The sequence below is a fragment of the Pseudoliparis swirei genome, chromosome 8, assembly GCF_029220125.1.
Source record: "Pseudoliparis swirei isolate HS2019 ecotype Mariana Trench chromosome 8, NWPU_hadal_v1, whole genome shotgun sequence".
Lineage (NCBI taxonomy): Eukaryota > Metazoa > Chordata > Actinopteri > Perciformes > Liparidae > Pseudoliparis > Pseudoliparis swirei.
In genome coordinates this window covers 11578891-11595242 of record NC_079395.1, presented here as the reverse complement: position 1 = coordinate 11595242, position 16352 = coordinate 11578891, and positions in this window count along the sequence as shown.

The window sequence follows — 16352 nt, the reverse complement described above, 5'->3', positions numbered from 1 at the left end:
CATTAAAAACCAACACTGTACACAAGGATGTAAGTGCAAGGGCTTTCCGCAATGTTTGAACACTTGCTGCGTAAATATAAAGTGCTTGTCAAAATAAACCAGTCGCTATAACACAACACCCTGAAATACCGTGTGTCCAAAAGAGTATATACACATAAAAGAGCTTCTTCAGTTCAGTTGGCAGGGTGTTCGTCTCCCGCTGTGCCCACATGAAGGTGTGCCGGCAGTGTTGACACCGCTCGCGCTGCGGGTATTTAAGCGGTCTGATGTCATGAGAGTGACGCGCGGCTGTGTGCGCAACGAACCGCAGGTTCAGGATCACATTTCTGCAGAATGCCAAAGAATCGATATTCAGTATACCTTTCATTGCTCTTCATATCAGCCTCAACTCACTAAATACGGGAGCCAAATGTCAGCATCTGATCAGACCACTACACATCTGCTTTTGTAAAAAATAAAAATTAAAGAAAGAAAGAAAAGAAAATCCGTATGAATTTCCTCTGACTTACTCATCATCGTCCGCGATAAAAAAGAAAACAACATAGGCTATATTTTGGATTAATAGTTTAAATACATATGGAGGGTCTCAACGTTCACCTGAGATATCGCAATATGCTGCTAGTGCATAACCGTAATCCAATAGGTTGGGAAGGTTCACTAAACATATGCATCTGTATGACTACATCTCGTCCATGAAATAAAGACAGCATGTCATAAATCCCAAACTTCAGCACCAAGGTCAGCGCCTTCAAGACAATCAGCACCACGAATACGGACAGTCCCCCGCTGCTGCAGTTTAAAACCTCACACTCAACATTTATTCACCCATTATTGAACAGGGTATGCTTGTTTCTCTCAATTGCAATCGATGGCACAGAAACACCATATAGTTTGAAAAAGCAGGAGATTATCCATTTAACCCTTCATTGAGAAAGAGTTTGGGAGATATTGACCTTCAGAAATGTTTACAATGCACCACTGAATGCATTTATTATGCGATTTTTTAATTTTATTCGGCCGTATTCTTCTTTGGAAAATTAAATTTAAAATCCAGCCCAGTATCATGGCAGGGTGTGGGATTATCACGTGTTGTAATCTCCTGCTTGTGTGTACACAAAGACACAGGACAACCAACCAGGAGACGAGGGTTCGGCTCTGCGTGGCTCAAAGTCTTGTTGTGGTTTTGTTGCCTCACCCTAAAATGCCTAAATCTAACTATGCATATTTATTTTTTGCTCAATAGGTTTTAAAGCCCTGAACCTCAAATTAGTTTGGACATCTTATGTCGACCTAAAAAATAATTCAGTCCAAGGAACCAGAACAAAATACAGATTGTTGTCCTTTACACCAAGCCAGTGAAGGTCGTGAGGGATTCACATGCTGCAGTGAGACTGTTGAAGAGGAGCACTTGGCATGTGCACACGTTGCTTAATGAATCACATCAATAAAGCTCCGAGCCTCTTTTGCAGAAGAGGAAACTTGGGGACACACAAAGTGAAACTAATATGACATTTCTGTCTTTACAGCCCCACGTCTTTATGGGTTGGCTGGTTTTGATCTCGGGGTTTTGTGTCACATGTTTTTTAGACTAAAGCACAGTTTCAGCAAGCCTATATATAAGAGAAGGAAACATCTAGTATGATTTATGTGAGTGGCTTTTTAGAATCCATGTTGTTGGGGGGGGGGGGGGGGTTATTGAATCTAAAAGCTCCTATTGAAATGGTTGCTCCTCTGTACGCGTCGCATCGTCTTTACAGAACATCCACTAAACTAAACACTGCTCACAGCCAGACTGGGACTTCTGACTCAAACAAAGCGCTACACAGGTGCCGTGCTTTCTTTTCACCGTTTGAAGGACTTGGATTTTCGACCAATGAATCTTAGCTCCAGCTGGTTTATTTCAGGGTATCGATTCCTGCGTAACTTTCATTCACAGGTTGTGTGTTGCGCAGCTCCATTTGCTCTTTGTCTGTCTTATAGATTTTTCATAAGCTCTCCACTTTGGTGGGGTTTATTATACCATCCCTTCTCTTTCCCTTCCTCTGTAGTTTAAATCGCATATGGCTCACAGACTATATTATTATTTCAGGAGTAATCTTAATCAATAATTAAGGTATTTTCAGATTACGGTGCACTATGCACTTAATTGGGTGAAGCTTTAAAATCGATAATCGAATGCCATCACTAAACTTTTTGAAACACTTCAACATAAACAGCTTTAATCACTGTTTAATCAAACTAAAACAAAGTTGAGTATCTGAAAAACTGACATTTCAGACATGAACCCGATTGTTATCATATAATACAGAATATTATTTATCATTATTTATTATTATTATATTATTTATGTGAACTGAGAAGACCATTGAGACAAGGTATCTTTTACAAGGAAGTCCTGATTAGTAAAACAATAGAAGCATGACGTTACAGTACAACTAATTATACAGAGCAGGCCCTCAATTCATAGAAAACACATGAATTTAAGTATTAAATACAATTCTGTGTTTTCATGATGTTTTTGAGGACCAGAAAGTATTGTGACCTCGTGTAATGGGAATTTGATCAATAGCGAAAAAGGCGTAAGATGTTTGCCAAGAAATGCTTCGTAGTAAATACGTAGAAGTTCCTTCTCGATCCCACAGCCCCTTGATATGCTGCTATAAGCTGATAGGCTGCTGGGGGATGTATTAGGATACACTGAGCACCTCTCTCCTCTTCTCTCTCTACTTATGGATGAATTTCATCTCTCCATCGCACATTACTAACTCTGCTTCCTCCCCGGAGTCCTTGTGACTTCACGCGCCCCGCCCAGACACACCCCTCCTTCCCATCTGCCTGATGGATCATGGAGGTCTGGATCATGGTCCATGCCTACTACTAATTATTCATACACTCTGTCATACTCATTGAATGTGTTGTAACTCTGTAATGATTCCTTTTTGGGGAGTTCTTCCTGATCCTATGTGAAGTCCTGGGACCGGAGGTCTATGTGTAGAGATTATAAAGGCCACTGAGGCAAATTTGTAATATGTGTTATTGGGCTATATTAAATAAATTGGATTATAATGAATTGAACATGGCCACACATGGTATTACAGTTTTTTTCATTTGCTAAACGACAGTGGGCACAACTGGAGTCACGTGCAAAACTCTAACTCCAGTCTGCACAGCAGCAGTTCATGTGGACCAAACTCTAGTTTGTTTTTCATTGCTTGAACACAGTTTTCAAAACTCTAACACTTATCCCATGACTTTAACCACAACCTGCACAACACTGTGGATTTACAGCACTTTGTTCAAATGCTAACACACTGCTGTCAAAACTGTGAACCACACATTCAAAACGGAATAGAGTTCAGCCTTGTGCCTTTCAAACACTGCTGATTGCAATTTCAGCTGAAAGGCTAAGCAGGTGTCTTGTTTTAGACTTGTTAGTGAACACACACACATATATATATATATATATATATATATATATATATATATATTACAGTATATATAGGTAGAGCTCAGAAAGACTCATTTTGGAAATGGAACAAGGAAGACGGGTTCGTGGAGGGAGAAGGGTGGCAGGGAGGAGTGGAGGAAGACAAAGAGCTGTTATTCCAGATGAAATAAGGGCTCCACTTATAGAGCATGGAATGTAATGTCGTGAACCAAGTGTTTGGTCACCACCCACATGACCAAATGTCTCTTTTGGAAGCCATGCGTGCCGGATGTGAGGACACGAGTCCAGAGGACTGCCAGGGATGGATCAGGCCCTCCAGAAGGTTCTTCCCCAGGTGCATGGCAAGAGAGAACATTAGATGTGATGTTGATGACAACATGTGGCCTGATGCTAGAGAGGCAGGATTAGCCCCTCAATTATTTGTTCGAATTACAGTATGTACTTTTAGTTTCTACCTTTTTTTTCTCATTACTGTAATTCCGTAAATTACTACAGACTATTGAAGCAAACTGCTATATTTAATTTACCTTAAAGAATTGTTATGTTCTAAAAATAATCATAAATCATGTGAAAGAATGTCACTCTTTTCTTTGAAGAAAATATTACTTTGTTTGAAGTCACTGAAATTGTTCAAACTGTGAAGATGAAAAGTTAGTATTTTCTGTATTGGTGTTTGATGCTCGTGTTTTTACTCTGTGTGTTCTGAGTGACAGTGTGTGTTACCTCAGTGTGTTCTGGGTAACAGTGTGTGTTACCTCAGTGTGTTCTGGGTAACAGTGTGTGTTATCTCAGTGAGGGCTGTGCAGAGTGTTTGGCTGCACTGAGCGTGTTTTCAGCCATGTGTGAAGAGTTGTGTTGCTTGGAATGAGTTTTGCAGGTGATGTGAACTGTTTCGCTCAGGTGACTGTTGGTAGTGCAGACTGTGGTTAGAGTTTTGCACATGTGACTCCAGTTGTGCCCGCTGTCGTTTAGCAAACGAAAAAAACTGTAAGTTATGATTTAGAATAAATAGTCAATATTCTTTAATAGTTACTACAATCAATAATAGTGGAAGTGTTTTCCTGAATTACATAGACATTCAACACAGTGTATTCCTTTAGTTACATTTTACAGTTTTTTTCGTTTGCTAAACGACAGCGGGCACAACTGGAGTCACATGTGCAAAACTCTAACCACAGTCTGCACTACCAACAGTCACCTGAGCGAAACAGTTCACATCACCTGCAAAACTCATTCCAAGCAACACAACTCTTAACACATGGCTCAAAACACGCTCAGTGCAGCCAAACACTCTGCACAGCCCTCACTGAGGTAACACACACTGTCACTCAGAACACACTGAGAGTAAGAACACTAGCATCAAACACCAATACAGAAAATACTAACTTTTCATCTTCACAGTTTGAACAATTTCAGTGACTTCAAACAAAGTAATATTTTCTTCAAAGAAAAGAGTGACATTCTTTCACATGATTTATGATTTTTTTTAGAACATAACAATTCTTTAAGGTAAATTAAATATAGCAGTTTGCTTCAATAGTCTGTAGTAATTTACGGAATTACAGTAATGAGAAAAAAAAGGTAGAAACTAAAAGTACATACTGTAATTCGAACAAATAATTGAGGGGCTAATCCTGCCTCTCTCTCGCATCAGGCCACATGTTGTCATCAACATCACATCTAATGTTCTCTCTTGCCACCTGGGGAAGAACCTTCTGGAGGGCCTGATCCATCCTGGCAGTCCTCTGGACTCGTGTCCTCACATCCGGCACGCATGGCTTCCAAAAGAGACATTTGGTCATGTGGGTGGTGACCAAACACTTGGTTCACGACATTACATTCCATGCTCTATAAGTGGAGCCCTTATTTCATCTGGAATAACAGCTCTTTGTCTTCCTCCACTCCTCCCTGCCACCCTTCTCCCTCCACGAACCCGTCTTCCTTGTTCCATTTCCAAAATGAGTCTTTCTGAGCTCTACCTATATATACTGTAATATATATATATATATATATGTGTGTGTGTGTTCACTAACAAGTCTAAAACAAGACACCTGCTTAGCCTTTCAGCTGAAATTGCAATCAGCAGTGTTTGAAAGGCACAAGGCTGAACTCTATTCCGTTTTGAATGTGTGGTTCACAGTTTTGACAGCAGTGTGTTAGCATTTGAACAAAGTGCTGTAAATCCACAGTGTTGTGCAGGTTGTGGTTAAACTCATGGGATACGTGTGTAGAGTTTTGAAAACTGTGTTCAAGCAATGAAAAACAAACTAGAGTTTGGTCCACATGAACTGCTGCTGTGCAGACTGGAGTTAGAGTTTTGCACATGTGACTCCAGTTGTGCCCACTGTCATTTAGCAAATGAAAAAAACTGTAAGTATTTGCAACAGCTTATACTACACCCAGACACACGCACACATACACACACACACACACACACACACATGGAAACAATTAGTTCATATAAGGAGGAAAGGAATCCACCAACACAGGAAGAGACCGAGAGCCACAACATCCACCACCATCTAACATTAGATAGACATTTTTCTCATTGTATATGATGAATTCTTTCATTTCCACAGATCAGATTATCTGCTGCTACTTCTGCTGCAGTTGTGTGTGTGTGTGTGTGTGTGTGTGTGTGTGTGTGTGTGTGTGTGTGTGTGTGTGTGTGTGTGTGTGTGTGTGTGTGTGTTCCCTCCATGATGTAATAACCCCGAGCTGGACGTCATTGGCTCTGATAATACTCTCTCTCCCTCTGCACACACACAACCTGAGGGACTTATGGCCCACACATTATAGGCAGACATGGAATGGGTTTGATAAGGTTTACAGTAGTGTGTGTGTGTGTATGTGTGTATGTGTGTGTGTGTGGGGGGGTCATTGGTCCTTTCACTCAATATGCTCTTTGGGGATTCCCTATCTAAAGGACAGGACCTCCATCTCTTTTCAGAACCGGTAATCAATAGTCCCTGGAGAGTATGTGCAGTATGAAAGGATGTTGACGATGATTCACACGTTCATTAGACTGGCGGCTGATATGTGGAAACCACACATGGTGCTTTATTGGTGTTGATGGTTTGAGTGGGTCCCTCAGTTCTCACTGAGCAGTACCACGCAAGACTTTGGAAGGTTTTCACTGCTCATTAGCTTCGAAACAACATCATCGATGTTCTGTCTCGAGGGAGGTCTTTCATCTGTTGATCTGCACGTGACGCATTTGCAATCAAAAGGTCAGAGAGCTTTATAGGCGTACGACTGACCTGTGAGTAGAGCAATTCCTTTGTTCCATATGATGTGATGTTAGGATGAAAATGATCTCAACTGTGATCTTTTCAGCTAAAACCGGAAAACACAAATCAACAGGTTCTGTGTCTGGGCGGCTCCCAAACACCTCATTTTATTTGTAACCTCTGCAGACTGGTGTCGAGCGATAGTTTTGTGAAATATGCTTATTTCACTTCTTGCCAAGAGTTAAATTAAAAGTTTGATGTCATTCTCATATCTGCACAGTAAATATATAGCTAGCTACAGTTAGCTAACATACAGACATGGAGGTGGTATCAATATCCCCATCTAGCTCTCTGCTGTTCCAAACTATTGTCAAACTATTACATTAATATATTCAAATCACATTTGCTCCTTTTACTTTTTGTTCAATATACAAAGCAACTACAGTTAACTAACCCTCACAACCTGTACAGGTGAGAAGACAAAGAGGCACAATAGGCTCACAAATGGTGGAATCCTAAGAAGAAGCAAGAGACATCTCCCTCACAAACACATGGAGGAATTGCTAAATGTGCGTCAGCAAACAATAAAAGTGAACCAACAGAACAAAAAGAGATTGGAAAAGGTGGAGCCTCTTTGTTTCTCCCCCTCATTTAGTCACACTCTGCATCTCCTGAGGGATCCTCCGTGACGTCAAGTTTCCTTTCTGGGCAAAGTGAAAGAACGAGACCACGTGACGGCTCCACGTCGGCGACCGTCTGCGCTGCTGCTGTAATTTGATGGTGATGCTTTCTTTATGCCGTCACACCGCTCAGTGCTGAGCTTACACTGCTGCAATGTGATCACCCGGCTTTATTTGGTTTGTCTTCTTCCACCACTGCTGCCTTTCCACACAGGCCTTCAATCACACTGCTGGCTCCGCTGCAGCCTGCCAAGCTCATTACACTGTGGAGCTAAGGCTCATCGACTCTCTACTCCATCTCATTTCCTTCTCTTTTCCCCCCAATGGCCAATTAAGTCCATATTTTCATTTCGCTTTTAACCTCACTTCCACCTTTGTATCACGGTAAAGGTTTTTGTCAGCTAGTTAATTGAGCTGCTGCTTATGTTTCCTCACTGATGTATGTACAGTCTTCTGTGTGTAGGCCTACGATGTGGTCTATACATCAGTGCACCAAAAGTAATGGATAGTTATTTTGTCATTTAGTCTGAGTGCTAACATCCCGCACCTGCCCAGGTGGGCATGGGTACACATGTAGATGTGTACATGTGCGTCCCACACATCTCCAGTTTATATGATATGATATGCCATTTGTGATAGATTATTCTGGTGTTAAACTTAAATAGAATTAGAAAAATACACTAAAAAATGTTGTTTAGTGGGGGGATGGCCGGTAAGGTCATTTAGTAGGATTTGACATTTTTTAGATACTGGTATATTCTTCCAGTAAAATGTAGATAAAAAGAAGATTTCCATCTAATCCAGTTCATATAGATTCAAATGGATTTTGTGTCTGAGCGCTTACACTCTTTTATTTAACCCCCCCCCAACTGACTCGGCCAGCTCAGACAGAGTGCAGCAATCAGAGCTAATGGTCCTCCACACGGTGTTTTCCCATCCTGTGTCAGGTGGCTGCTGGATATTAAACATTTTTATCATGTGAACCGCACAGCTGAACACTCATGCAACTACGAACACATCTGTGCCAACTTTTTGACAAACAGATGTTTAATATCTCAATGTGTCTTGGGAGGCATTGAAATACTTTTCTGGGATGTATGTGTGTGTGGTTGCGTGTGCATGTGTGTGTGTGTGAGTGTGTGTGTGTGTGTGTGTGTGTGTGTGTGTGTGTGTGCGAGTGTGTGTGCGCACAAGAGAGATAATGTAAATGATACCAAAGTACATGAGTGCACAATTAAATTCAAACAGTACCACCAGTGTGGTTGATATTAATTTAAAATCCTGATTATATTTTAATGTTTCACCTTGATACATAGCTGCCTCAATAGCATGGATGAGTAATTGTGTGTATATACAGGACTGTCTCAGAAAATTAGAATATTGTGATAAAGTTCTTTATTTTCTGTAATGCAATTAAAAAAACAAAAATGTCATGCATTCTGGATTCATTACAAATCAACTGAAATATTGCAAGCCTTTTATTCTTTTAATATTTAATAATTTTTTAATTGCATTACAGAAAATAAAGAACTTTATCACAATATTCTAATTTTCTGAGACAGTCCTGTATAGCTCATAGTTTTCATTTCAGACAAGGACTGCATCTGTGACTCAGTCACACGGTGACTCTCAACCCATTCTGCGTCTGCAGGTGTTTGTGACTCATACATGCAACACGTCTAAGTAAACAATGTGTCTTTTATTGTTGGCTTGAGGAATCAAAGAATAAGGCCCTCGTCAGTTTTGGTGGTTTAAATCGTCAGACCACTCAAACTTTTTGACTGCATTCAACCAAAGAACAATGGTTTAGTACGGATTTGTTTTCATGACACATATTATGAAGTTTCAGGCAGATAATAATGGGAACAACTCGGGTAACAACACAGCCTTTTCCTTAAAACATTTTTTTTTTTTATCTCATGAACTTCTGTCATTTTATGGAAAATGCACAATACAAAAGTTTAAAATCTGTTTCTTCAGTAATATTAATGATTAGTGAGATTTCTTTATTCACACAGTGCGGACCGCCCTCGGCTCAGTCAGGTGATGTTAATCCTCAGTATTATTAGCAGCCATCTCACCTCCTCTTTCATCCAGTGGAACCCCTAAACAACATTAACTACCACCTCCACAGTCTAGTCTGCCATTATCAAGCACTTAATGTGAATCCCATCATAGTGTCCTCAAAGTATCCGTTTCATACAAGTGAGCCATTGAGAGGAAGAAATCACATTATCCACATCATTTTCAGTTCAATGAAACTAAAGGGGTTAATTAAACTACATGGGGGATAGGTTTCATACCTTTCTAACGTAGTCACAGCATCTTTCATTGTGTTTAATGGAAACAATAGTATGATCTTTATCGGGGCATATAAACACTATGAAGGTAATTAATGAAATATCTGCACAAACCAAAGACACAATACACACACTTAGCCGAGATGGAAGAAGATGATGTTACATAGTTCGTGGGCAGTGAGTGGGATGTCGGCATTGAAAGGAACAACCTCCAACATGTAATGAACAACAACGTGCAGAGTTAGAGGCTGCAAGGGTTGGACTCTGGGACAAAAGATGAGTGATTGTTGACTTCGAGGTTTGTGTGTGTGTGTGTGTGTGTGTGGGGGGGGGGGGGTATGTTTGTGTGTGTCTGTGTTTGTGTGCTTCACCCTCTGGGTTTAACACTCACAATCTGTGGGAGCCATCCTCCCACAGAAAACCTGCAGAAAGGATATCATACAAGTGTACAGACAGCGCACGCTCGGGTTGGTGATTTAGATTCACTGCCAACTGTCACTGTGAAGGTTAAGATCTCATTTGAAAAGCCACTCCACCAAACAAAAGATATGCTCATTCTACCTAATCTACAAAAAAAACTTATTCAATTAAATGAAGAATTACTTGATTTCTTTAGTATTTTGTCAAAGTCGTAAAATGTCAGGTCTCTTTATTTATTGAAATCATTTGACAAGTCAATACTATACGGTGGCTGCAAGCCCAAGCTTTCATGCTTTAAAAAAAAGAAAAACGGCAAAAAGAAAAGACAAACAATGGTGTCAAACTAACACAGCAGCAACATACACATTGAAGGAGAATGATTTGGCCAAACTGCATGTTCAATACACTGACAGATGTCCTGAAAGTGTTAAACAGACTTCCTAATTGGAAATAATGGATGTTAGCTGAATCACTTTCAAAGGCAATTAAAAACAGTTAGACGTCTGTGAAACCGAGTGAATAGCCACAGAGATCTGGTGCCACGGGCAAACTAATTAATTAAGGAAAGGGTAAGTCTCTTTTCTGTCATCATTATCTTCGCTACCAGTAGAGCCACCCCACTAACTGAAGTATTTGAACTGCATCAGTGACACCAAACACAGATGCTGCTACAGTTGTTGACTTCTTTTTTCGGTGTCAATAAATAGATTATGTTTCTTCTATTTTGATCAAATTGTTTGAAATATCTCACAATTGTTCTGCGATTTTCTTTTTTCCTGCTCTCTGGCAGCACCAGACACCGGCTGATGCACTTCAAATGTCTCTCCCATCTGTCCTCAGTGCTTCATCAAGAGAAAAGAAATGAACATATGTCACAAGCCTCAGATAAACTGATCAGAAGTCTGAAGAGTTGAGATAATGAACATGGTGCAAAACAACTAAACTGGAATTTATATTTATTCTCAACAATATATCACTCAATTGCAACTTCCACCTGTAGTGTGTTATTTAGAAAACATCATAGTTCTAAGATATGGATTGGAACAAACGTATTTCCTTCTGTTAAGTCACCTCTGCTTCATCCTATTTTGTTTCCAATATTTTGCATGAAGCAAAAAAGCATAAATTGCTAAATGAAAAGAGCAGGCTTTTATCACAGGAGATGTAGCGTTTCCATGGCAATGGCCTGATGGCTTGATCAACAAATATATATTTTTTAGATAAAGAGCACCTTCCATCCATTATCAGCCGCTTATCCAGGCGAGAGCACCTTATTAAAACAAAAATGAAGTTGTGTCCTCATTGAACAAGAGGAGAGAAGGGACATTATTGATGACTAATGTACTTTTCTTCTCTCTCAATAAATCTGTGATGAACCGTATGCAGTTTATAGAGAATGCTGCTGCCAGAATACTGACAAAGACAAATCGACGGTCTCATATCACACCGATACTCAAGTCCCTTCACTGCTCCCTGTAGACATGGGATCAACTTTTAAATCCTCACTTTCACATACAGAACACGGCCAGACTCCTTCATACGTGGCTGAACTGCTTCACCCGTATTCAACAGCCCGCCATCTCAGATCCAACCTCCAGAACCTTCTGTCGGTCCCTCATATTTGCTTTAAAACTCGTGGGGACTGAGCTTTTGAGGCAGTAGCACCAAAGCTGTGGACCCTAACCCTAACTCTGCCTGCACCGCTAAGCTCAGCTGGTTCAACAGCATCATTTAAACTCCTTCTCAAAACATCCCTGTTTACACTGGCATTTGGTTGATTTGAATATTATATGGCCTGCTTTTATCTTCTCTGTTTTTTTATTTAAGTTTTTTTCTTGTTGAATAAAGAAACGTTTTATTTTATAATTACAGTTCAATCTGAATCCACAAATGTAGGAACAAGGATCTCACATGACAACAAGAAGACTCAGACTAATAATTTATTGACCTCTTTGAAAGAAATTTGCCCTCAAAGTCTGAACGCAATCAAACACTCAGAATAACAATAACAGCCAGAAACCAGATGTAGACTAACAAGAACATCACAACAACACAATTATGTCACAGACTGATTAAGTAACTAGGGTGAACAATAGTTTATTCTGCAGAGTAGTTTCTGTAGAGTCTAGTCATCTGCGGCCAGAGGGGAGGAACGAGCAGCTCGTGGAGTGTTTTGTGAGCTACGGTCACTGCTCTGAAAATATAACCATGTACATTTATAATCACATAACGTGTAGAGTTTACTGAATACTTCTGGTGTCCTTATTCTTTGCCTATATTATTTGCTCAAGTTTTGTTCCCCTTTGCAGCTTATTCTTCAAAAACACAGTTGGCATATCAAATGTTAGGCATCAAGATGTGTGTGCTTTCATGACATCCCTTTGTCTCTCTGGTGGCCTCTCATCCTTAATGTCTCCATCCACCCTGATTAATGTACCTTCTTCTCAAGGCACGTCCCTTCCCTCAAAGGGTCTAATTGCCAGCCATGGTCTGAGATGTATGGAGAGGATTGGTCTATTACTGTACCGGGGACCATCGTCAGTCAGCCTTTGCGTACTCTGCAGGATGAGTCATTGGACATATTGTTCCTGTCCTGAAATAATGAGCCATCTTCTTCTGAGGGATCTTCTTCATGAAACTACTGTATATGCTTATATATATATATATATATATATGTCATAGCATGCAGAAGCAATTATTATTATTATTATTATTATTACCCTTGTATCTCAAAGATTCTAGTAATACAGCCCGGAGGTGGGTATGTATACAAATAAAAATGTCTGTACATCTGGTCCTAAACTATTTAACTTGGGTAAAAGTAAAACCTTCATAACTCACTTCTTCCTCAAGCTCTGAGTCAGCCAATAACAGGCTTCCAAAGAGGACATGGAATTGCATCAATAATCACAGTTTTATGCACAAGTTACCCATCATGCATTGTAGCACACATTATATATGTAGTGAAGTCTTGCATGCATATGCAATGTGGACGTCCAGGACCGGCTTAATTAAATATATTAAATCCATTTTCTAGGTTATCTCACAGATTCTGACTGCTAATTTGAAAAATATAATGCAAAGCCTATGTCACATTACGTCTAATTTTTACATTATGCTGAGTTTAAATAGTAGAAGGATACTGAGCTGTGGAATGGAAATGTGTGGAACAAATGGGAAATGTGTTTTCAATTTGACCTCATGAATGTACACTCCATTGGACAGACCTTCCAGAGAACAAATGCCTTGTTGGGCCATATGCTCTGATCCTCCACATTGCCTTTTGTACCCTCTGAATGAGAAGCCTTCTGTGCATGCTAAATGTAGTTATTGACACAAAAGCCCTCTCCCCCTAATGGCAGTATTTAAATGTATGTATTGTTGTTATCTTACTGCATTCAAGATGAATTACTTTACTTAAAGGGCCGTATGCGACACTCAGACTATTATATCAAATATATAGTATATTGCTGATGTAAAAAATAAATGAAAGTAACTTTCAATTGAATTATGTTCTATAAAGAATCACCAATGCAAGAAATGGTGATCCTTGATAAAACATCACCTCAACACATTTTCAAACATATCCTGTTTCCTTTTTGACACGTTTTTCCAGTGGAAGACTAACACAAGTATTTTGACAAACCTTTTCGGAGGACTTCTGTCTCATATTTTTTTGCGAACAAGTTAAAACTCTATCAGCAACATTTAGTTAACATCCAACAAACCCGAGAATGTTTAATTAGCTAAAAAACACTTGCTGTTAAAATGTCGTGTGGGAATGCCGTGACTTTCATCCATATAATGCATCATATTGTATCAGTTTATCATTTGTTTTGTACATAACATGTAAATAACTGTAGCTATTAAATACATATAGTTAGGTACGACGTTACAAAAACTCTCTTTGAAATGTCGCAAAGCAAAGAGTAGCATACAATGAAAATACTCAACTAAAGTATAGGGTATCTGAGAGTTATACTGAAGAATAGTACTTGAGCAGGTACATTCCACCACTACAAATGAGCAGTTGGTCAAAGCATATTAAAAAAATAACTAAAGACGGTTGTTGTACACGTGGCAAGTGTTTTTGTGTGTGTGTGTGAGAGGCCATCGTGTAAGTGAACCACTTTCACCAACAAACTTGTTTTCACTCTAAACAAAAAGATTAAATAGAGGTTTTGGAACTAGAGGAAAGCTGCTTACTATATAAATATTACATTTCATGTCCAGAGCATGAGGGGAAGTATTGAGTAATGAGTAATTCAAAATGAATCAACCACACACAGACTACAGTTTTTGGTTTGGAGCGGCTCTTTCCCACCTTAGAGTTCATATGAAAGAGCAACACACATAATTAGCTTGGAAGTAGCTCTGTGGACATTTAGTCAGAGGGCACGGGTGTGGGTGGGTGCATATGTGAATGGTTGGGTGGATGTGCCCTTTACTTTGACAAGGTACAAGGAAGGTCTGTAGCTCCACTGCACAGAAACACTTGATGGCAAAGGCACTTCGAGAGGAAAGCAGAAAAAGGAAAGACATAAGAAAAGAAGAAAAAGAAAATTAAGAAACCCCTTATGCAAATGTTGCTCTCATATAACACCATTTCAGTCCCGTTGCCCTGTCTTTCTGTGTTTGGCGACAGAATAAAACTTTCATTAGCATGAGTCAAACGGGCCAGCAGAGAAACTCAATAGAGCGAAGCGTAACATTGTTCTGCTTCATAAGTATGTCAAGAGCACAACATCAACACCCACACTACTCCATACAAACATGCATGTTTATGTTGTGAGTCTTTTGTGTGGCCATTGTTATTGGCGTCATAATGTGATATCAACACATCTCTCTCAGGTCACCAATAAGGTCACTGTAGGATTCTAGAAAGTGAGAATCACCAACATTCATCTTTTGTTCACCTAATGATGAGAGTACTAAAGGACAGGTCCACATTTCAAATAGTGTCCCGTGTCCTCTCGCTGTAGAGAAACACTCAACTCTTATCAAAATATGTTCTAATGCATATTACTGCTGAGAGGCTCTGTGGGCTCCAGATGCATTTGAAACAACATGGTGAATGTATTACTTAACGCTTTTAAAAATCCCCTCATGTAATGCACATTTGATGGATCTTTCCATGTTCACATAATGCTTGGAAATCAATATTGCTGCTGTTTATTTTGTGTTTATCTGGGAAAAAAAACCAGTATATTAAAAGTTGTTGTTTGGGCAAAGCCATGTGATGTGTTGTGCTCATACTGACAGCATGGGCCAGAGTATCTGCAGTAACATCAGAGGCTAGTGTTTACTATAAATGTACCTTTGGTTCAGATCATAAAAGCCCAGTGAACTTAAAACCCACATGTTGGAGTCCACAGCCCGCAGGGGAACAAATCACCACGTCAAGTAAAATTGGGGAGGACGGCCTGACGCAGAATGTGTGGCTTTTCATAACAGGAATAAATCCTCCTCAAGATGGAAAAGTTTGTAATACTTGCTTTAATTGCTGAGCACTGGAACATTTATAACCACAGTCTTCTGACTTAGTCATAGCTACATTTCAGTGGACATATCTGAGAATAGACCATCTCCAATGCTCCAAATCAGAAAAACAATTAGTTAGTCACCTTCAAATGTTGTAGTAGTCAACCTTGTCTATAACAGCCGTTCGACTGTGAACGTGTGTTCTCCCCCCTTAGCAGGTTCTGGAAGGCTTCACACTGTCAAACAAGAAGTACAGCTTTGTCAAGATGATAAATGGTTTGTTGATATTGAGGGATGATAAGGGGTGAGAGATTATTAAAACATATGGTTGTGATCATGCAATGCAATAAAAGAGAAGCCACTTATTGATATTTAACTGTTTTTTAAAAACCATTTTCAATCATAACCTAGATAATGAGTAATCATGATCACATCTGAATGGAGACATTAGAGATGCAAACCTTGGATTGATGACTTGACACTGAAAAGAAAAAAGATGTTCCCCTTTAGTCCCACACCGTACATATTTAATCATAAATCATTTAATTCATAGTTTGGCTGGCACACAACTGCACACCTAATTATAAATTATTGATGGTCCCATAGCTTTTTATTTTTGAAAATACATAATAATGTAGCCTACTTGATAGCACCACTTCTCTCTTTCTATCCCTCCATCAGCCATCCTTTCATTATCTCCACATGACCAGTAAACCAGCAGTAGATTATCACTGTGACCTCTCAGTGAGAGCAGACATAAACAAAGAAAATCATTAACACTGATCATGTGATT